Here is a 25,028-nt window from a genome sequence, read left to right as displayed (position 1 = left end):
TTATTTTTCATAATAAATGAGCATTTTTTAATCAGTATACTTACATTACTCAGAATTAAAATAAAATTTTTTTGAGCAATATATTTGTGCAATCGGTCGCCAAAAGAATTACAACTATAAGTAAAATATTTGGCTGAGTAATACAATATTAATAATATGCACCGGTATGACTAAGACCAAGGCTAAGGACTTAGTTCTGGCCGAGTGGCAGGAGGTCTGGAACACCTCACCTACTGGTGTATGGACGCGTAAATTAATTCCGAGAATAATGTATGGGTGCAGAGAAGACCGGGTGAGGTAGGTTTCTATATAACGCAGTTTCTTTCTGGACATGGTGAATTTGAAGCCTACCTGCATCGATTTGGCAGGAGAGCGTCTCCTCTATGCAGGTACTGCGATCTTGAGGATACCGTTGAGCACACCATCTACCAATGCCAGCGATGGGATGTGGTCAGACAAGATGTCGGGTTAAGCTGGCTTTCTCCGAAAGAAACAGTTCCGTACATGTTGTCAGTAAGAACGGAATGGGACAAGGTTAGTACACCTAGCAACCAGTATCCTGAAAACTAAAGCGACAGAAGCTAGAGAATGGGATAGAGCCTGATTTAGAACCCAGATCAGTAAGAGGACTGAAGATCACCAGCAAGGAATCAGAGTTCCATACAAAAGACCTGAGACTCAGGCGAGGAAGGTGACTTGAAGGTGAAGAGGCGAAGGACAGCCCCCTGTGGAGCAGTCGTGCGTCTGCACTTGTGCCGATGGGCAATAGCGATGAAGCACGGGGACTCTAGACCCCTGGACCCTAAAGGCACCTCCTGGGCCCGCGCCGTGATTAAACCGCAGGACCGATCCCGGAGGAAGAGAAACGGTGAGATATGAATTTTAGTCGGTAGGGTGCTCTTAATAACATCTAGCCGAACCCGTGTGAGTCCGACACTCCCCCATTTATGGGGGGTGCGTAAATGGCATTTATCAGACTTAAATTTCAAATATTGTTAGTGGTATCCGAATTCGATTTGACCAACGGTTCAGCCTTTATCAAACTTGAATATCGGTAAATAATATTATATTATGTGGGTTGCTACCGTAACCCATTAAAACAGATACCATCTAGAAATAGTGAAACATTTCTTAACGGTAACAGTCCTGTGTACTTGCAAAATGTTGCTAGAAAGAGTAAGAGACTCACACATTAAATGGCAAGTGCCCGTTTAATTTTCTCAATATGTAATTTTTTGAATATATATGTTAATTTATTTTACTTCGTTTTTTTATAAATTCAGTTATCTTTATTGATTTCTGACCGTACCAATATATTTGGTACTAATATTGTAATAGTAAATAAAGAATATTTACATATTATTTTATTAATATTAAAAACCATTTTGTTTAAAGTTTATAAATTTTCAAACTTATCATATTCGTGATCCCGATAAAGGAATGAAAAAAATCACATGTAATTTAATGCTTTGATTATTTCATCGTACTGTTTTTCTATCTATATTAATTGGCATACACGACATAAAAAAAAATATTGAAAAATATTCTGTATTAAAATGCCATCTGTTTAAAGGTGAACTGTTTTGTAATGTTTAATAAATGTAGATAAGGAAATAAGTAACAGGTGAAAAATATAACTGGTAAAATTATATAAAACGTCGAATAATTATGGATAAATATCATATTAGTTCTGTTTTACACGAGATAAAACTCAACTGCATTACTAGTTAAAGAGCAATAAACGAGATACTGCATACTGTTGGTTTTTATCATCGGAGTGAGATTTATACCAGAAGCAGATTTTAATAATAATCCGAACGCAAAAGATATACATATATTTTGTGAAACGTACACTAAAAGAATATGTGACAACAAACATAAAATCTTCGAGTTGACTTGGAGATACATTCACCGATCACCAGCATTACAATTAGAAATGATTAGCAGAAAAAAAGACGTAAGCAATTCTTGTTCTAGTAATACTCAACAAATTATTTAAATCTTAAGCATAAAGCATCTTCTAAAACTTATAACAAAACCGTACAAAAATAGTAACCTTGAAATACTGTAAACGTAGGTATTAAATTCATCATTCGGTTTATCTAATCTAACATTCGATGTTCGTATATTTCTCTGTTTTAGTATTGTATGATTTTTTAATAGAGTTCTACAGCTAAAAATTTTTTTTATTCAGTATTCTGTAATCGCCAAAGTAATAACAAATTCTGCAGTACTGTATAATTATCCTTCCAAAAATTAAAACAATTCCCGAATATTTACCTACTAATAGCGCGATCTAATGTTCCTCCTCTCTACTGCACCGCATAATATTAATATTTATACGCGACTTTATATGTTAATAAATGACAATAAAAAAAGAGAACAGAGTTTTACGTGTATTCTCACCCGACTATGTAAAACTAGGCAAACTCAATAAGTGCACTGAAACCGGTTGAAAAATTTGTTGTTGAACCTGTTGCAAATATTTACGCGGCTTCAAATGACAAGCTTATACAACACTATAACAAAAAAATTGTGGTTTTTAAGATTTCATTGTATGAGATCCATATTATTGTTTTTGCTTTTCAAAATTTCAACATTTTGTATTATGTACAAAAACGCAAATTAAACTCAAACTTTGTCAAGTTTGACAATAAATAACAATTTCTGGATGTAGTTCATAAAATTTAAAATTAAACTTAGTAAACTTATTCTTTCTTTACAAAACCATTTTTTTTATTTCGTGAAAATGGGTTATAAAATGTTGGACGTATTAGGGACCGCACGAAACATATTTTCTTCTTTGAGTGGATAGGTACAGAATTATTTTAATTATGAAAATGAAAAATAATTCAAACCGATTCACTCTCATGATTTACACCACAGCTCGATTGTTTTTAATTTCGTTTAACCAAACGAGGGTCATTTTGTTTATAAAAACCTTTTCTTCATAAAAAATAAATTAAATGTACACATTAAAGAATCTGGAGACATTATTGATTTTTGTTGGGTTTTTTTCGTTGTAATATTATGTTAGTTTAAACATTTATACTTTATTTTATTACAATATTTCAATCGGCTTTTGAAACATATTATAATGAAAAACAGTACCTGACCCTGAAAACTAAATCTAAATCTTCAATGTTTCTCAGCGTAATTAGAGATATATGTATAAAATTAAAAGATATAAATACAAATTAAAATAAATTTTTAATTTATTTCAGGAAAAGTATAGGGACAAGGGAAGCAATTTTAGGCCTCAGATTAATAGTAGAAGGAAGATTAAAGAAAAACAAACCAATATACTTGCCGTTTATAGACCTTGAAAAGACATTCGATAACGTAGACTAAAATAAAATGTTCAGCAGTTAAAAAAAATTAAGGCTCAAATACAGAGATAGAAGAACAATTGCTAACATGTACAGGAACCAAACAGCAACAGTAACAATTGAAGAACATAAGAAAGAAGCCGTAATACGACAGGGAGTCCGACAAGGATGTTCCCTATATCCGTTACTTTTTAATCTTTACATGGAACTAGCAGTTAATGATGTTAAAGAACAATTTACATCCGGAGTAACAGTACAAGGTGAAAAGATAAAGATGCTACGATTTGCTGATGATATAGTAAGTCTAGCCGAGAGTAAAAAGGATTTAGAAGAAACAATGAATGACATCGATGAAGTGTAGGACTTCACTTTATTTTCACGCAAGAACTATCGCGTGAAAATAAACAAGAACAAAACAAAAGTAATGAAATGTAGTAGAAATAACAAAGATGGACCGCTGAATGTGAAAATAGGAGGAGAAAAGATTATGGAGGTAGAAGAATTTTGTTATTTGGGAAGTAGAATCACTAAAGATGGACGAAGCAGGAGCGATATAAAATGCCGAATAGCACAACCGAAACGAGCCTTCAGTAAGAAATATAATTTGTTTACATCAAAAATTAATTTAAATGTCAGGAAAAGATTTTTGAAAGTATATGTTTGCAGTGTCGCTTTATATGGAAGTGAAACTTGGACGATCGGAGTATCCGAGAAGAAAAGATTAGAAGCTTTTGAAATGCGGTGCTATAGGAGAATACTAAAAATCAGACGGGTGGACAAAATGAAGAGGTATTGCGGCAAATAGATGAAGAAAGAAGCGTTTGGAAAAATATAGTTAAAAGAAGAGACAGACTTATAGGCCACATACTAAGGCATCCTGGAATAGTCGCTTTAATATTGGAAGGACAGGTAGAAGGAAAAAATTGTGTAGGCAGGCAAATTGTGTTTGGAATATGTAAAACAAATTGTTAGGGATGTAGGATGTAGAGCGTATACTGAAATGAAACGACTAGCACTAGATAGAGAATCTTGGAGAGCTGCATCAAACCAGTCAAATGACTGAAGACAAAAAAAAAAATTAAAATAAAATTATACCAAGTAGATTTTTTTTTCTTTACAATTAGCCTATTTGAAGTTAAATAAATCTCTGCAAGAAAGATTCAAAATTCGCCAGGTGCAACAGATGCAAAGATAGCAGAATTAATAATATATTTTTTTTTTAAGAAGAAGAAACTAACTTATCCGGTAAAGAATGGTGTTACCCATTACGGTGCACGAGGAATTAATACACTTAAAAGTGTATTTAAGTATATAATTTACTCCCATTTTTTTAATAAAGTAAATTTTAATGGCTAAAATATTAGGGCTTTCATTGTTATAGTTGGCCGCTAAGTGAAGAAAATTAAATTACTAATATGGTTACAAAGGAACTGAAGAAGGAGGTCAAATCAAAAGTGAGAGAGAATAAATTGTCTGTGAGAGACAAAGGAGAGAGCTGTTGATATAGAAGAAAATTCTCAGGCCCAAAGTCCACCGTAGACAACGCGACGTCTACTAATAAAATTGCTTCATTATAGTGATATGAGAAACACACAAAAATATTGGACAGTAATTTCGTAATACAGTCAATATAGCGCGTCTTACTATTACAAAACCTAATGTTTTCAATATTAATATTTTAACCTGTGGCTTGTTAGTAATCGCTTTCAAAACGTCAAAGCTACACAGATACAAAGCACGGTTTCTCATACGAGTTATAATCAATAAATATTTATCGGAAACTTTTAAACTATACAGCAGCTATCTCCGGTCATGAAAGTGACCACCACCATCGGCACTTGTGTTTTGATTCAATGATAAACCCTTTCTACCAGCTTTTTGCGAAAGAGCTACTGGAATCGAGTGGTGTTTGTTTTATCACACTGTTTATCGCGTTTGCTTACTTTATAAACATCAAAAGGTATTCTCATAATAGAATTTACGTGTATATAAATTTAATAATATACTCGTCTAATAGTAAACAAAAAAAAATAATAGTAAAAAATTAAAATCAAAAGAAAGACAAACTATAAATTGGAAGAGTAAATAATATTGACAAAACATCTAGGAAAATAACTGCCTTGGATAATCCCCAAAAAAATCCTAAAATTCCATATCCTTATAAAAATAATATTACAATTATTAAAAGGACTTAAATTCAGAAAAGGACAATAAAATATAAAAGCAATAAGTGATTTAATGTGAACAAACGAACGGATCAGAAAAATAATACATGTATATGAATATTTCAATTAAAAGTAGGTACGGAGAACCGATCAGTCTGAAATTAAAAAAATTTGATTTAAACACTAAAAAAAAATTTAAATAGGCCAACCTTGCCTGAATTTTTCAATGTTTAAATTGTAATTTTTAGTTAGAGGAAATAATAAATGTTCTGACGTTTATATTCTGAAAATCCTGACATGTAAAATTTGATCCGATCAGCAAGCATTCTTTCCTTTTTTATATAATATAATATATATAATTATATATAACAAAAATATATATTGCCGAAAAGGTAATAAATAAAATAAAATAAAAAAAACTGCTGAAAAAATGATATACTAAAATAACAGTATCCAAATTTTCATCGCTTAAAACCGTCCCTGACGTACCGAAAAATTACCCACGTTAATGGAATTTTAGGCTTTAAAATTTTGTCTGAGAAAATTTTGCCTGGGGGTCAGTGTTTAAATTCAGGCCTACGTGATACAGCCAACCGGGCTGGTCTAGTAACTCGTCACACCGGGCTGGTCTAGTGGTTAACTCGTCATCGCAAATGGAATTTCGATGTCGAAGGCTATAAGGTTCAAATCCTAGTAAAGACTTTTATACAGATTTGAATACTAGATCGTAGATACCGGTGTTCTTTGGTGGTTGGATTTCAGTTAACCACACAACTTAGGAATGGTCCACCTGAGACTGTAGAAGACTACACTTCATTTACATTCATACATAACATCGTCATTAATCCTTTGAAGTAATACCTTATGGTAGTTCCGGAGGCTAAACAGAAAAAAAGAGACCTACTTGATATGAATTTACGAGTTAATCTGAAAAAAAATATATATATATATTTTTATTTATATCCAAGTTAATAAAATTTTAATTTACTAAATATTAAAACATCTATATATGCTTATTTTTATATGGTACAGTAATAAATCGTTATTGCTATTAAATGATTTATATTCTAATCGTCATAGATATAATAAATAATTAACTGTTGTACAATTGTTTTTTTATCAATATTGTGAAAAAGATGACTTATTTTTTTACACTCATCATTAAATTATTTTCCGATTTTTAATATGTAACTTTTTCTCATATATTGTTATCTTTATTATTATTTTCATCGTTTTTTTTTTCTTTATTCTGTGTATATTTTTTACAATATTTCCTAAAACATCCTTTTGTTTTCATAATATAAAAATGTTACAAATTATGCAAGAAATATCTTCTGTACGACGCTTAAATTTTGTTAAAAAATAGAATTCTTTAGCCAAGCAAGAATTTCCATCTGAATATCAAAAAAAATTTTTGTCGGGCACAACCATGAGATATCACCCCGCCTGATATCTTTGGAGGGGTTTCCCTCTCCACAAAAATACAAAATGAGCGATATTTAAACAAAGATTAAAAAATACAAAATTTAAATTTAAAAAGAATTAGCAATTAAATTGAGATATAAAAATCAAAATCTAAGATAAATTTTTGCGTTTTTTATTTGACTATATAGAAACACCAAAAGAACAAACTTATTAAAATATACAGCCGGAAAAATAACCTTGCAAATATCCTCTGAGAAAACCATATTTACGACCATTACTAAAACCTCACAAAATGTTTGGAGCACAAAATATAGAAAGATCAATAAATCAGAAATATTTAAATACATAGGGGAAATATTTCAAAAAATTTACTGAACAAAGCTAATAAAACCAGAGAAAAATGGAACTAGTTTTTTAATTAACAAAGGATATATATATACACAATAAAAAAGCTGTCTCTATCACAATAAAAATTAATCATTACAGTATAGTTATTGAACCGGAATGCCCGTACGCAGCCGACCTTTCATCCTCAACGAGAAAAGGAGAAATTGGAAAAATGAAAGGAGAATTCCGAGAAAGATCTTGAGAATTAAAAAAGAAGGATATAGGAAAAGAAGTAACAAAGAAATTTATTTAGAAAATCATTATAAAATAAAATAATTTATTTCTATATAAATAGAAATACATACTAGTATTTCTATATTTTACGATTTACATCGCTAATGAAATTGTTTTACTTTACGACTACGAGAAAGAAACATACGATTTGGTGGGCCTTATAAGCGGCATTTTGGGTCACTAACTGACGTAATTTTATACGAATTATATCGATATATTTCTATTTTGACAAAACTGTTGACAAATTACTGTGCCGAATAACCGGTGGTCCTATTATTAAGCGGAAGGAGATTCTTCGAATTTCCAGTGAACGTACGATTTCCAAAATATATTTTTTGTGCATTTAGAACTGAGACGACAAGATTTAAGTTTTCTTATAAATGTAAATATAAAAAAGAAAAGTTATAATACAATTTAATTTATAATTTTTTTTCTAATTTAATAATTTTCATTCCTTACTGCATACATGTTTTTCAAGCATTATGTCTTTTCTGCCGCGTACAACGTTACAATTTTTATTGGCAGTTATAGTTTTTAATTTTTTTTTCTTTTGTTACCTACACCTTCCCCTAACCAACATATTCTGGGTGAAGTTGTCAGTATGTGTTTCTCTCTGAAAGAACCATGTGAATATCCTCAAACATTCTTTTAGTATCGCATTTTTTCTACCAATTTTTTACTTGTGATTCCACCTAAACGATAGTCAATACATTTTTGTAACGCCAGCTTCCATTCATTCTACTGTATTTGTATAAAGTTTTTCCATGTTCCATAAAATCAAGTAATTCCTTAAATAAACCTTGCACAGCAGTAACACATTTTACTCGCTTTTATAATAACTATTTTGACTCTTAGTCCGCGATAAAACAAAAAGATAAAAATTTTACAAAAATTAATTTTTTAGCGCGAAAGTCTTTTCATTTCACAATTTTTCTATCGCGTTATTTTTAACGATATTTCAAATGATGTATTAAAATAATTTACGATTTTCATTTTCAGAAAGTGGACATTTCAGGTATAATAAAACCAAATTAAGTACCTCTCCACCCGTTTGAATTAATTCTTTCAAACGTAAGAATGAATTCCTCTATTATCTAAGCAACATACAAAATCTATTATTATCATCAAGCGAAACGTTATTGAGATATAGAGTATAGACCAACGCATACACCTCGTGTTCTCTCTCGCACGCGCATATACACACACAAATGAAGAAATAAAAAATAATTATTATAATGAAGATGGAAATTATTTTCTAAATATGTAGAAATACCCTATTTATATGAAGTATGTAAAAAGGACACACGCATTTAATAGTGTAAAAAAAAAAGAAATTACGATTCGAACTTTAGGCTAACATAAAAAACCGGTTAGCAGTTTTTTTTTATTATTTCAATATTCACATTAAATTACAAAAGTAAAAAATATAATTTTATGATTGAAATTGTTCTTATTTTTAATTTTAAAGCAAACGGTAGACATTTAACGTAAATAAAAACATTTTATATCGATATTCAAAGTATAATAATTATTTTTAAGTTTAACGATACTTTCCAAACGTGTTCATTTTTGTATAAAAAGAATCGGGTAGGAAATAAACAAAAAAATGAAAAGATATATACCAGCACCTAAAGAACAGCAGTATTTTTTTATTCTCTATATTCATTATTTCAGACCGTGTAGTAAGTGTTATATATGATAATATTTATTTAGATGACTTAGTATAAACTGTTAACAGAAGCTCTTAAATTTTGGGCGGAGTTGGTTGGTTATAACTATTTCATAATATGAATTGAACAGACCACTTAAAGAATATCTTGTGGATCTTCTCTGCATAATCTAATTCATAATCCAAAACTCTACATTTCCATACTTTTTGTATTTGCATAATGGCTCGACTAGACTACCCTTTCTTCAACACTCTCCTCCACCCGCTGTGCTCACAACTCTTTCATGTAGTATATAGGCAGCGCTCTCGTTTACGCACTCAAATTTTCTCTCTCGCTCTTTCTCTATCTCACGCTTTATCTTTCTCGCTTTTTCTTCCTTTTTCATTACTTCGCTATAAAATTTCTATTTCCATTTGTGGTTTTTAACGGAAAATTTACGATCGGCATTTATATACGTTACAATTGTTTTCTTATAACTAACGTTCTACCTAAATTTTCATTAAATTATTTTACAGAAAATAAAACTAAAATTTAAAACTTACTTATTATCGATTATTTGTTCAAAGACGTCTTGAAGTCAGAGTTCAATGATATTTTTATTTGTAAAGGATAACCTCTACAAAAATAAATGGATTTCTAAAATAAAGAATTATTTTATGTACGTGAAGGATTTAAAAATATTTTTCATTAATTCATTATAATCATTGCTTAGCATTGAATTTCAAAACCGTAAATTTGTAACATAAAAAAAAAAATAAATAATACAAAGAGACAAACTTAAAACAGGCCCAAAATTATCATTTATAGCCGTTAGTATTGCGATTACAGCACCATAGTTGTTTTTGTTACCGATCTTTTCAATTGATGTTAATTGAATACTGTTCTTACTTTAGTACTATACGTTTTATGTTTAGTTATCTTTTTCCAAAAATATCTTATTTTTCACAGGTAGTAGAACTACTACAAAGGACTTATCATAAAAGCTTTTCATAAGACCAATTTTGCTCTCGCATTTGCTTAGTTCACGAATTTTGATTTTAGCCTTGTATATCTCTGGTAAAAATTGTAATATCATCTGCGAACGCCAGAATGTTTATATTTATGATTTAATTTTGCCGCCTATTTTTATGTTTTCGAGTACGTTTATGTTCTTTCTCCTATTCTCTTATAACTTTTTTTAGAGCACAATTAAAGAGGATTGAAGACATTCGATTTTATTGCCTTACTCCAGTTTTAATCTCAAATGGTTCTTAATTCCTCTAAGAATTTCACTTTTAATTTTGTCTCTGTTGATGTTTCTTTTAATAAACAATGAATAAACAATATATTTTTTGTTTTATTTCAAATTACATGTTCAATCAATTTCATAACGTGAAACCATTACTAAATTTCATCAAAATAACCAAGTGTAAAGAAGACTTCTTGAAATACCTTTCATTAAGACAGCAGATACAGTGATAAATTCTACACAACTACGTAACAGAACTCATAAGAACTCCAGTAATACGAATAAAACGCCTCAAGGTAAAAGAAAAAGTAACATAAGAACAAATGACACTAGGAATATAAACAATCATAAACATTAATATAAAACTTAGATGACGCAGAACTCATGAATAGAAAGAAGCCTCTTCCTGATTATCACTATTAGGTTCCTAGGTTTAATACAGGTAGCCGCTTTAACCATCTAACATCTTCGCCATTGCCCAAGAGGATAACAGCTAGATGGTTCACGTGGTAATTAAGTTTTATTTTATACTTTGGTCGCGAATCGATTGACTTCTTCCTGAATATAGGTAACCCTAAGTATTCATGGATTTCGATGTTCTGAACGAACCATGGCGCCTGCGTCATGCATCTCGCAAATTTATTCTGAATGCGCTGAATAGTCTGTATAATGCTGGTACTTGCCGTACCCCACAGCTACATTCCGTATGTTCAAGTCAGTTGCACCATTTCTTTGTACAATAGTAGCATGTTAGACACGGACAATTCAGATTTCCTACTTATTAACCGATATAGCTCCTTAGATTTAATTACTAATTGTTTCCATTTTTCTTTAACATGAACTTTCCGTGTTAGATGACGATTTAGGTGAATACCCAAACCAAATAAACAAGAATTAAAGATGTTTTATTAAATATAATGTGGACAAATTAAAATAATTTTATACTAAAAAAAAAACTGTTTTTTATACTATGATTACGTATCATTAAAAAAATTTTGAAAATTTAAAATAAATATTTATAAATAAAAATTTCAGAAAGTTCAACAATTTCAAATGTAGTGAAACTTTACACAATATAAGCTGAAATCGATTTTTAATATATTTCCATACAATTTTTTTTTTTTTAATGTTTGAAAGAGTAGGGTAAATAAATAACACGAGTAAACATTTCTTCTTTCCAGAAAGTCTAGCTCGTTAGTTGTCTCTTGACATGGGCTATTTGCATTCCGTTTATTATTTTTATAAACATGCAGGTGTATTGACTTGAGTTTATTGTGAACGGCTTTTTCATACGGGAAAGCGTTTTTCGTAGACTTACCCTCCTACATTTTAAAATAAAATATACTAAAAAAAGAATAAAAACAACAAAAAAATCGATAAACAGTTTCATAACTACGGTGAAACCTGTACGTAAGTAAAGAATTATGTAAAAGAAAATTATTCCATACTCTGAATAAAAATTCGCAACGCAGGATAATGTACAAAGTATCTCCTACCCTCTTTTGTAATTGTAATCAAAATTAAATGTCATCAATGATCCAAATTTAGAAGCGGTCAAAGAAATTTCATCAAAACTGATCGATCCGATCTGGAGATATCAGGCAACAAAATAAACCAGCATAAATACACACACTTTTCTGAAATTTTTAAATTTGCAAAAATTGTGTCTTTTCGTTAAAGGAAACGATGAAAGGTTAAAATCTGAAAAAATTTCGACATGCAAAATTTGTTCTGATTTTCATACTTTCCCTTATAAAGTATACTAGCGGGACAGGCTATTCTTTAATTTGAGTGTATGAATTAAATAAATTTTGTATTATATTTGACAAATTATATTACTAATATAAAATCTATATTGTAAATATACAACATCAGTTCAATATTAAATTAATAAATTGAAAACTATATTCAATTTCAAAATGTTACTGAAATGCAATGCGATCAAGTAATGCAACCGATCATTTCACATTCTTGTGATGATTCTGTAACCCGTAACTGCGACACATGTAATCATTTGTTAATTTCGTTGTGCTGTTTCTTCCTCCGTTTCATTTCTTCTCTCAATCTCTTGTCTCGATTTGTGTTATAATTTACCTTTTTTTTTACATTTTTGTAACTTACAAAAATAATTAAACGAATAATATCACGAAAACAATAAATTGTACAATATTAATTTTCTTCCTTCCTTCTTATGAAAAGGTTTTTCTTTGAATGTTTTTGATTGCGGTGAACTTCTTTCTTTTCTTTCTTTTTCCTGTTTAGCCTCCGGTAACTACCGTTTAGATAATTCTTCAGAGGATGAATGAGGATGATATGTATGAGTGTAAATGAAGTGTAGTCTTGTACATTCTCAGTTCGACCGTTCCTGAGATGTGTGGTTAATTGAAACCCAACCACCAAAGAACACCGGTATCCACGATCTAGTATTCAAATCCACGTAAAAATATCTGGCTTTACTAGGACTTGAACGCTGTAACTCTCGACTTCCAAATCGGCTGATTTGGGAAGATGATTGCGGCGAACTAAATTTCCATTATTTCACGTTTTGCCATTTTTTTTTTCTGGGTCGTAATAATATATACAACTTTGTCTACAGTCATAATATTGAGAAAAAGTAATTTCCCTAGACACGTTAACGTTTCAGAAACTGTTCATAAAATTCCTTGTGTTTTTTTTTTTAATCAACGGTCATTTTGAATCAATTTATCCGCCACATTTTGGTCTTATCAGTCACAGAAACCAGCCGACCACTGCTAGATTCATCCTCAATATTCGCTTTACCAACTTCTGATACACGAGATTTTATTACTGCACAAAGAAATTTGATAAACAGTTTTATAAACAAAAATATACCTTTTATAGTGATGAATGTCAGCAGCTGTCACTTTTCCCGCTGTTAAGAATTCAATCACTACGCGTGAGTACGCGTAGTGATTGAATACCTAATAATGACAACCGACAGAAAATGAGAGGGCGTCGGTTAACGAGTTTTGGAATGTTTGCAGTAGCGAAATGAAAGTAAAGATAGCAGTATCTCTCTGTCAATTTGTACGACTTTTGTTTTCTCGTTACGTTCGAGTGTACATTACATTTAAGCCGTTCCTCAAATAATTTAGGCGAATTCTTAAAAGTTGTTCCTAAAGCTTACACCTCTATCAAATCTTTAGTAATATTTGAGATGCAACTTTTCCCATTGACTGTTTTCATATAAAAATTATTATGTAATAACAATAAGTTAAATTTAACAAAAATATTATAATTTACTTCATTATAGAATGTATTTGGATATATGGAAAAACATGGATTGTCATTTTATTTTTTTAAATTTGTAATTTAATTTAAATTACAAGTTTATAGTTATATACTAAGAATTAACTTTATGTTATATAACAAGAAAATCTTTTTCTTCAAATCAACGAAAAAAAAATTATTATTACTTTTCTTTAAGTGTTGCACGTTTGATTTAATAAAACTCATATCAGCATTTCAGAACTTATATTCAATGAATTCCTGATACGGTTTCTTTTTTATTACGTATAATGAATTCCTGATACGTATTGAATTCTCAAGGTGTTGTTATATTTTGTTTTCAGAAAGAAAAAGAAATCAGTAGTAAAGGGAAAACGGATAAATTGTCCTTTAGGAATAGTAGCCTATGCTATTTGAACTAGGTTATAATGGTGAACCGTCTCGTCTAGCTTCCAAATCACAAATCCTTCTTTCAATTCTCCATAGAATAAATTCAGCCTTCTAGCAATACATGTCCTTTTTTTTAATACCTTGAAATAGTTCTTGTAAGCTATTATCCGTTTTCTGAAATTTTATTACATTTCTTAACTTCATACTACACAATCTCAAAAGAAAAAAAAGAAGAAAACGTGAGTGAGTTTCACAAATAAAACAACAATAAAAATAAACCTAAATAATAGTTAACTTTCGTTGGTTAACAATATAAAAAAAAGTAATGAATAAAATAAATAAAAATAAATAATAAATAAAATTTAAAAAACATGATTACGTTTTTTTTTAAATAAAAATGTTGGTATATATAACATATGCAAATGTAAAACATACATATAAATATATATTCATTTTTAAAATACATATATACATGTATCAATACGATTTTCCGTCTGTTTTGCTTCAATAAAAGAAGGATTTTTATTTACTTTTTATTGGCTGTATATTTACATTAATTTTCTCAGAATTAAATCTTCTAAAGTTTTCTTACTAAATTTTTAGTATTTATTAGTCATTTAACAAAGCTATTGTACTACAAACCCAAAAAAAGTTTGTTTATCGACACTGAATTTTGTGTTTTACGTCAATTATTTAAAAAACTACTACATTTACAGTTCTGGGACCTTTTTTATCCTTTTTTCCCTCATTCAAACTGCATAAGAAACCACCATCTTTACTCCTTAATTCGGGTCGCAAAAACTAAAGTAAGGCTTCTTTTTATTAAAAGAGCTGAAATCCGGGCGAAATCTTTCGATACGCGTAACTCGAAATAAAAAGTTTCTAGACTTATATTTATATGAATGTTTTTCATTATTTTCACCCACAATACAGGTTCTGAAAATTTCTCCATTTCTTCGTAGGAAATCATTCTGTATATATATATATATAGAATGTTCCACATCTATCTATTATAAGAATAATATTAAAAAGACAAAATTTCTACTCTTTTGTTAAACGGCTGAAAACTTTTGAATTAACGACTGGCTATTAGGAAGAATTTTAATTTTATTGTTGAACATAAGAGAAGCGTAAGAAGATCAAAATGTATGTTACGAGAATGATTTCCGTACCTTTCTCTTATTGTAGAGTAATACAAATAAAAATTTGACTTTGACTGGGATTTGACTGAATAAATTATGTTTCATTTAGACACCTCCACACGTCACAGAATTCTGAGAATAAGCAAGAGTTATTTTTAGGAACCCAATATCTATCCTTGAGGGCCCTTTATTTTTTAAAGAAAAATAAACTTTTATTACAGTATATATTCAACTTAACAATATTCCGAGATATTGTGAGTGACGTACACACTCTCCTGACTTAAAAGAGCCTTGAGGTTTCCTCTTCTCAGAATTGCTTGTCTAATACTGAAGTTCCTCCATCGAAAGATTATCCTTTCTCACTAACTATCGATGAAAAAAGAAAAACAAAACTAAAAACCCCAGATAGATCTATTAGCCAGATAAATCTTTGGGATATTTTCTTTCTATTTTTAGCCTCTAGCTGAGTTGTGTAAAGGCGATCGATCCTCATAAACCCTATTTAAATATAAATACGGAGAATATTTAAAGTAATTATCTTTTTTTACAAGTATGAAGTCAACAAAAATACAAAAAGTACAAATAAAAAAATAAAAACTGTTTTATTAAAATTTTAAAATTCGTCTAATGTATCAAAAAAAATATTACAAGATTTTCCCTACACTGTAAAAACATTATGTACTTATATTATTGTTTATCGTAAAAAAATAAAAAAGGATGGTCCTACGTTTGTTTGTCTGTTTGTGGTATGTGCTCACATTTTTATTTTAGCTGCTATTGGCGCAGAGTGGATCACGTGATGCGCCGGACGACTGCGGGCAGCGCACGAACGTTCACTCGTTCAAACCATTTATACTTCTTTAGACGAACGATTTATCAAAAATTATATTTGTGTTTTGGGGATAAAAAAGGAAAAATTGTGGCTAAGGTGTGTTAAAAATCATAACTCAAGAAACAACTAAAAACGTTCAGGATTTTGAAGCTTTGCATCGTAAAAAGTTTTGTTATTGTTAGTACGCTAATGTTATTGGTTACAACCGACAAAAAAAATTTAACAAAATCATGTGTAATAAAACATAAACCACATAACATTTTCCAACATTATAACATATAACATTTTCGCGGCGGGCCTTGGCCCGCCTTTTACCTAGTTACATCGTAAAAGAAAAGAATCAGTTTTTTTTATGACTGTGAGATATGTAAAACACACATTTATAGAACTAAATATCACCTGGATTCGGTGGTATTGGTTTGTTGACATGCAAAAGACTAGTAAATTCATTGAAAAAATAAAACGATGGAAAACTAGTCTCTTTCCTATAAAATTCAACATGGGATATCGTTTTTCAGGATCATAACTTGACACACGTTTACTTGTAACATCTCTTGTCAGTTTGCTTACGACCATTAAGCGTTCGGCTTGTAATATAAATGCGCTGCTACGAGTAATATAAACAATCTAGCGTTATCGTTAATGGTTTTTAAACATGTCTTCAACAATCAAATTCTAATTTATTTTATTTTAACTAATGTTTCATGAAGTTTAATAAAAATAAAGACCAATCTTCGTTCATCGAGTACGATTGTGTATATATGTGTGCGCGCGCGTGTGTTAGTTTGTTACCTAAATTTTACAAAAGTTTGCAGTAAAATATTTTAATAGAAAATAAAGAATGGAAAGCGGATTATTTCAATGATGAAACAGAAGAATAATGGTAAACGAGTAAGTTAATAGTCTGTCAAGGGGTAGAAGTACGATATGATGAGATGCGGCTTCAGAGGTGAGGGATGATGTTCGCGTAGGAACTTTGCGTCGGTCGAGGTAGGCAAGATGAGGTACGGGGTGTATTGCAATTATTACAAAACTGTTGTGCAAGACGACCGATAACGGTACCGGATAATCCTCTAGACCGGGAAATGACACACGAGAAGTGGTAGAGTTTACCCTTTGCTAATGCAATCCCAGTGGTTGATACTCTAGATTTAGGTTCTCGATATTATAACCAAACCATTTACCCTTTATTTACATATTATAATAGGCGCAGTAATATTACGGTACTTATGAAACAGCATTCTTTCCTTTAAGATCAAGTAAATTTACAAAAGAATTGTTTCTTTTGTTACGGTCTAATTTAATATCTAATCAAATAATATAAAAACAGAAATATTAAATAATCGCTTCGCTCGCCCGACCGTCTAGCAGGGACTCCGTTCCTACTGCTTATGAGAACCAGAGCCGGGTAATCCCGGAGCCGACCTAGGACTCCCCAGGGTCACGCCACCCAAGAGCAGCAGAACACGCTTCGCTCGTCATTGCTACCGTCGTACTACTACGAACGGTCATCTTCAATGCCGCAGCCCTGTTGGCACCCCGCACTCGTATGCACAGTTCGCCCCCGCCGCAAAAACAGAATACCAATCGCTTGCTAATTCTCTATAGACTGTTTTACCTACTTTACGAGGTCAGCGTACGACCGATCAGTAGACCGAACAAAAACCGTACCGCTTCCTTCTCGGCCGGCGTGGAACGCCGGGGCAGGGAGAACTACAACTCGTCCTTCAGCAGGAGCTTGCTTCCCCACCACATTGACGCCAGGTCTCTCCCGGCTAAACAACTACAAGACCATCAGTTCGAGGCCCTTCCCAAGCCGACTAGCCGGAAGAAAGAAGATCGGCTCAACCGACTCGCATCCAGTGTTCTTAAAGGCACCCGAGATCGCCCAAAGAGTCAATTCCTCCCCAGTTGCAGCATCATAGAAAACGTTGAAACGCCGTGGAGATGACGTAACTTGGCATCGGCCAAGAAACCAGGAACAGTCCTCATTGATGTTTCCCGCCGACGCTCGAGGGCACATCCCGTGATCCTCATCAGACATGGACGCGGAGAGATCCACAAACCAGAAAGTATCCACGCGACTAGCGACCCTTCCGCCACCCAGGTCATCTGAAACATTACGCTGTGCGGCCAGGAACTGCCCACCGCCTCCGCGTCAGACAGGGACCAAAGCAACACGTCTTTTAAGTCGTGGTCCCTCGGGGGCCTCGCGGCCTCAGTCTGTGGCGAAGCAGGAGCCCCCCCACTGCAGATACCTCCAACAAGGACGTCCAGACTACACCAGATAACCCCTCTGCACCACCAACATCCGGCTCACGGCGCCTTTGATTTCCCGCTTGGTATTAGGGCGTTCTTGCACAAAGCCATATAGCTGCTCGACCACCTCAAAGAGTTCCCGTAAAGCCGACGCAGCCGTAGAACCTGCCAGGACCTGGGACCGCTCTTCACACAAGAGGTGATGAACTATAACGTCCGTCCACCTAACGAGACACTAGATCTCCTATCTACCTCGACAGTAGCACAATCTTCCACCCGAAGCTTCCTCTTCGGGCCGGATAAGGCGGGGACTGTAACTTCTGACGCTTGTTACACTCGCCTTCGGTTACACCACCGAGCCCTCCTCCTGAAGACCTAAAACGGAGGCAGACAATGCGCCATCCGAGAAGTAATCTGATTCCGAAGGAACACAGGACCAGGTATCCTCTCCGACACGTAGCCGGTTCCCTGTCCCGTCACCTCTCTCCGGCCGCCGCTTTCTACTAGGCGTAGTCCTCCCAGCCAAAGAAACACAGTTCTGGCAGCCGATAAGGGCAAATCATTTCCCCGTTTCACAGCCCTTCCAGGGGCAGGGGCGGATAATTTCGTTCATATACGTCCTCCTCTCCGCTCTCCCCGGACAAACCGGGTGGAGGACACTCTGTAACCACATCTCCTCGATTATTACTCCGTAAGGAATCGCGAGAACCTGCCGCACAACTTTCTCCATAGTCAACACAGATCCATCACGATTTACCGGTAATGCCTTGGCTTTATTACAGAAACCCGACATCCTCAATTAAATATAACGTAAACATAATGTAAAATAATTATACAAACATACTTGACATGAAAGCTTGAATAAAACATTGGAAAAAGAAATATAAGATTGCCACGCTGCAGGAGGGAATTTTTTTATAAAACATTTCTCTCCGAGACAAACAGTTGTTCCCAAAAATATTAAATGATTTCTCTAAGTCAATGGTCCAATACATACGACTTGTAACAAGCCACAGCAATGCAATTAAACGGCCGGTAACCAAAACAAACAAATGCCTGGCTACCGTAGGCTAAAACAATATTTCAACAAATATTCAACTGTAATTAATCAAAACGGGAAAGAAACGTCAGATAACCGTTAAATACGAAGTAAAACACAAAATTAGAATAATTTAAACACACCCTCGTACAGCGAAACGGAAAATCCTTCACTCAAGCGAAAAACAATCTTGGCGTATAAAAAACGGAAAATTAAATGAAAAAGCACAACAAAAACGGAACAAAAAACAGAAAAGCAAAAATGGAACAGAACAGATAACTTAAAAACAGAACTATAACTGGAGTCGGCAAAAACACGTTTACGCAGCTCAGGACTTCAACCTAACCTCAGAATAGTAATATTTACGTTAACTAAAATACGTAAACGTTTGAGAACGAAAAATTTATAACTTATTTACGTTGTCATGGTGACAGAAATATAATAATGAAATAAAAAATATAATCTTTTTTTCTCTAATGAATATCTTTAATTCATAGCTTCACCCCCAACCGCAGGATAAACGAATATATCCTGAAAATTTGAAAGCAATCGTCAGTTGGTTCTCAGGTGATGCTGTTGCAAACAGACAAACCTTCGCATTTGTATACAACACTGATATTAATTAAATTCTCATGAAATGAATACAATACTCCTAACAATATATTTTTTATATGTTTTTCTTTAAGTGGCATCATAGTCATAATTACGTACATTATAAATACGCGTCATGTAAAAATAAACTTGTCTTTTGAAGAGTTATATCTTATTAATTAATCAAGTGAAAAAAATTAGTTTTAAATCTTTAAAACTTGTTCTTACCTGTGTTATTGTTATGATTTACAACTTATTTAAAGAACATAGATATGAGTTACAGAAAATTGCGTTTAAATGATAGCTCAGATTTTTTTTGCAATGTTGAAATTTTAATTTCAACTTTCCGTAATATTTAAACAGATAATATTCAGAAAAATGTTTGTTATTCGACCACCAAATCTGCCATAACTTAAATTTTCACTAATTAAAGGTTTATACGACATGAATATAAAATTAATATACGTATTTTTTTTTTTTTTTTTTTAATAAGAATAAAATTTATTAAGATATATCTTAATACAAAAAATTATTTTTAAAATCAACAAAAAGCTTAATTTATTACTTACTAAGAAAACCAATTTATCTAACAAATTATCACTTATTCTGGTAACCAAAAAATTTGAATATTCTAATATCCTGTAGAATTTATATATATTACAATTTTTAGCTCTTTACTTTTGTTACCAAAAATTCACATTGGTAAAAATCCTGCAAATTTCTGTATGAGGCACATTCTTTCTAGTTAAAATACTTAGCAGCTATCCATATCTACTCAAATGATTATTTCTTAGAACATATATCAATTTATTTCAGTACTATTAAAATATGAACAGTATAAGAAAAAATGAAATGTATCGGTCGAAAAATACGCGAGGTAGTAGTGCTGGTCGTATAACCAATATTATCCAAAAATTAGTAATTAATTATATTTTAAAACAACGTTTTATCTTTCGTCTATGTTTTTTCTGATGGTTGATTTTATAATAACAGATACATATTTTTAAACAATTTTTATGCTCTGAATCATATGTTTTAACGACCCTATTTATCTGTACGCGTTATTTCATAATTTAAATTAACATCGGGAAAAAAAAAAGAGTTGAAAAGGAAAGAAGAAATTTTATTTCACCTGTTTGAGAATCTCTGTCAACTGTTAGAAAAGATTTTTTCAATTCACAGAAGCGAGAACACAGAACAGACCTTGTACTTTTGTACTTATTTATAAAGTCGTTCAGCGTCCACCTTCCAAACGCTAGGAATTCATCAGGCGCATTCCTACTAGAATTTAAAGCGTTAGCACCGAACGTTCTTCAGTGGTTGGACTGAAAAGGAAACGCGTCAGAAGAACGACGCAAATATCTTGCTAATCATTCAAGGAATAACAACGTAAAAAATTTTTCGAAACCCGATCGACAAAGGATCGGAACGCAATCCGCAACTCCAGATTAAAATAAAAACAAATATATAACCGCCGTTAAAAATTAAGAATCAGATAATTAGAATGATTCAGGAGCAAGGGATTGACGATCAGGCTCTGCGATTAATTGGTGGTTAATACGAGGTGTGGCTACTAAATAACAAAACTAATACTACAAAATATTTTACTTCAAATTTTTAGATATTTAGTTATTATTCCCTTCAATATACACTCTTCCTCTATCCCTACAATGACCCATGCGAATTTTCCGTCTTTTACTGTGAGCTCTTTCATGACGCGTGCCGCTTTTTCTTTCACAGCTTCAACGGTCTGAAATCGTGTTCCTTCTAATGCAGATTTGACCTTGGGGAACAGATAAAAGTCACATGGTGCCAGCTCAGGCGAATAAGGCGGATGGTCTAACACTGGGATGTTATACTTGGCTAGAAACGTCTTGACAATGGAGTGTGAGCCAGTGCGTTGTCCTAATGAAGAACCCATGTCTTTTTCTTCCACAATTCGGGAGTTTTTTTCTTATTTTTTCACGGAATTGAGCAAGGTTCTTGAATAAAGACAAGAGTAGTTAACCGACGATCAGATCGGATCAGATTACCTATTTTTTCAATATTTTTATCCGTTTTTGACGTGGAAGGGCGACCCGGGCGAACATTCAAGGCCATCTTGGAATCACTTAAACTACTTAAACCCGTGTACGTAATAAAAATTTATTGCCACATACTTTTTTTTTTTTTTTTTTTTAATAAAAGATTAGTTTCAGTAGCGGTTTTTCATATGAAATTTCACGACAATCCTTTGCTCTAATAAAATACTTATCATTTTACGGGCAAAACAAAAAAAAAACAGATGTTACCTAAATGAAGGCGGCGGCCAGACTAATATGTCTACAGAAACTGGAGTGGCAACAATCAAAAGAGAAGACTTTACGCTACACAGCTGTCGGTTGTACGAATTTGGCGCATGCGCAGTTCTTCTGTAGCAGCGTTCTCGTTATTTAATAGCCACACCTCGTATATCCCCCGATACTTTTGCGTTCCGTTTCGTTCCAGTATAAAACGTTGTGTAAGTAATGTTTACGCTGAGTTTTAAATTTCTAGCCCCTTTATTTACAGTAGTTTAAACTTATTCATCATTTCTAAATTACTCGTAGTTAAGAAAGTACGGTCATTAAAATTAATTATATTTAATAAGGTCATTTTATTCAGTGGTTTTAAGTACGTGAAACAAAAAAATATGGTTATTTGAATTTCAGTCGTGCACTTCCGATTTAAAATTAAAAATCTATAATCAAACAATAAGTTAAAAATTGAGCCTTTTATTTTTGTAGTGGAGTTAATTCGATAATTTCTTATTTTATTTATAAATATATTTTTTATGAGGAAATATATTATAAAATACGTAATACTCCACAATTACGAATTACATTTCTTTAAAAATGTTAGTTTTACACAAAAACTTTAAAAAAATTTTATTTATGAATAATGAACGTCTAATTATATCAAATAATATTTTGGGATAAAAATATCAAAATTGGTGATTTCATCATCCACGTTTCACAAGGGCAGTAATTTGTAGACTAAATCAATTGAATACAATCAAATTTGAACTCTACCAAATATAAACTGCTCGCTAAGGATAAGTATTTCGTCCAAGGCAGTTGTCTCCTAATATAATAAGGATTTACTGGATTTACCAGCTTCAAATCTTTCCATGTACGACGTACACTATTAAACTTGAATTGACGGAGAAAGAATCAAGGATAAGGGAAAAGGGTGATAAATGAGAAATAATTATTTACTAACGGAGAAATCGCAACAAGACCCAATGAACCAACCAGAGGATACCTTAAAGTATTCCTTTTGAGAGTAATCAGCAATCAAGCTTACGATTTTGAGAGATCAAATGTTTTTTTTTTATTCAGAATAGAAATGAAACATTATCGATTAACAATTTCTCCTACATCAAATTAAATAAACGTTGAAAAAATTCTTGTTTTCAGTAATTAAAGTCCAATTTGATATGCATATTAAATTCATAACTTTGCTAACCTCCAGATTTGTAATACCTACATTGTCTACACAGTATATCGTACTTGTATGATATAAGTTTAATTCTGAACATATTTCTTCAATTTCATGAATTTCTTGAGATTACACCTTCAAATACTTTGTTCCTTATATTTTTTTTTACATTTTTGCGTTATTTTTCATAAAATTGAATATTTATAAGGTATAGGACTAAAAAATTAAAATATTTAGCATCATTTTTTAAACAATAATAATAATAATATATATGGAACGCAATTAAAAAACAAATTATTTTGCATCCAATTTAACCACTATCATAACGCTCATCTGTTAAGTAAGTATTGATTATAATCGGCCAATAATTGTGATTAGATAATTTTTATGAGATATTATGGCTTTTAGTTTTAAGCAAAATAAGGGACTGTGAACATCTAACTGGAATTGATTACTACTACTACCAGTATTCTTTCGTTAAAGTTAAATTATGGAACATTTCCAGAATATTTAGTGACCGCACAAAATATTTTCGGAATAAATTTTTAATTAATAGCATATTTTGAAGGAGCACAATTTAAAAACAATTTATGAACTACATTAAAAATAAAAGCTTATATGTTGTCTTTTTTAAACAGGAATTTAAAGAATAAATAATAAAAATGTTACAATTTTATATTTACGAGTATATATATATATTTTATATTATTTTTAATAATATTTAACTTATCTTTTGTTGAGCTTAAAATCTATTAACCTATTTTTCTAAAGCAGTATAATTTTAAAGTTTAAAAATTGCATATGAAAAATATTCGTAAAAATAAAAACCTATGTCATAAATATATATCAACATGTATCAAAAATACTCTCTAAAAGTACAGAAGAATCTAAGAAATCCCAACTAGGTCTTAGATTTTATGAAGGAAAAATCCTGAAATTCACCTCCCCGTGGTAGAAAGAGGGCAACGATCGTATGTATTAAAGTCGGTTGATATATACAAGCAGTTAACGAATGAAAGAACCGCTTTTCGGAGTGTGGATAAACAGTAGATTTTTGGAGAACTTTGTTGCCCCAGGAGAGAGAAATCGCTCCCAAAGCTGGAAGCAACCTCTACAGGAATGCAGACATTAGTAAATAGAATATTATTTCATTACTTCTTCCTAGTCAAGAACCAAGGTGATATCTTCTTTTGTTAAATATTCAGGAGGTAAAATGTCTCCCCACTCGGATCTCCGGGGGAAGCAGCAGCAGAAGTGTAACAGGTAAGACAAAGTAGTAGTGAGAATAGTTACAAGGAATGTGAGAACATTATTGTTGTCAGGTAAGTCGGAAAAGTTGAAGAGAGAGATAAAAATAAATAAAATGGATAAAGTCCCTACTTTAAGCGAAGTTAGATTTACGATAAGCGAGGTTAGATGGGAGGGAGGAGTCCTAAGGTTTAAATCCTTGTAAAGGCAATTAGTTATATTTTTGTGGATTTGAATACCGGATCGTGGATACCAGTGTTGTTTGGTGGTTGGGATTTAATTAACCACACATCTCAGGAACGATTGACCTGGCACTGTATAAGACTACACACTTCATTCACATTCATACATATAATTATCATTCATCTTCTGAAGTACCAA

This window comes from Lycorma delicatula, chromosome 9 (genome assembly GCF_047948215.1).
Source record: "Lycorma delicatula isolate Av1 chromosome 9, ASM4794821v1, whole genome shotgun sequence".
Taxonomy (NCBI): domain Eukaryota; kingdom Metazoa; phylum Arthropoda; class Insecta; order Hemiptera; family Fulgoridae; genus Lycorma; species Lycorma delicatula.
The sequence above is the reverse complement of the archived record's forward strand: the minus strand, read 5'-3'. Positions refer to the sequence as shown.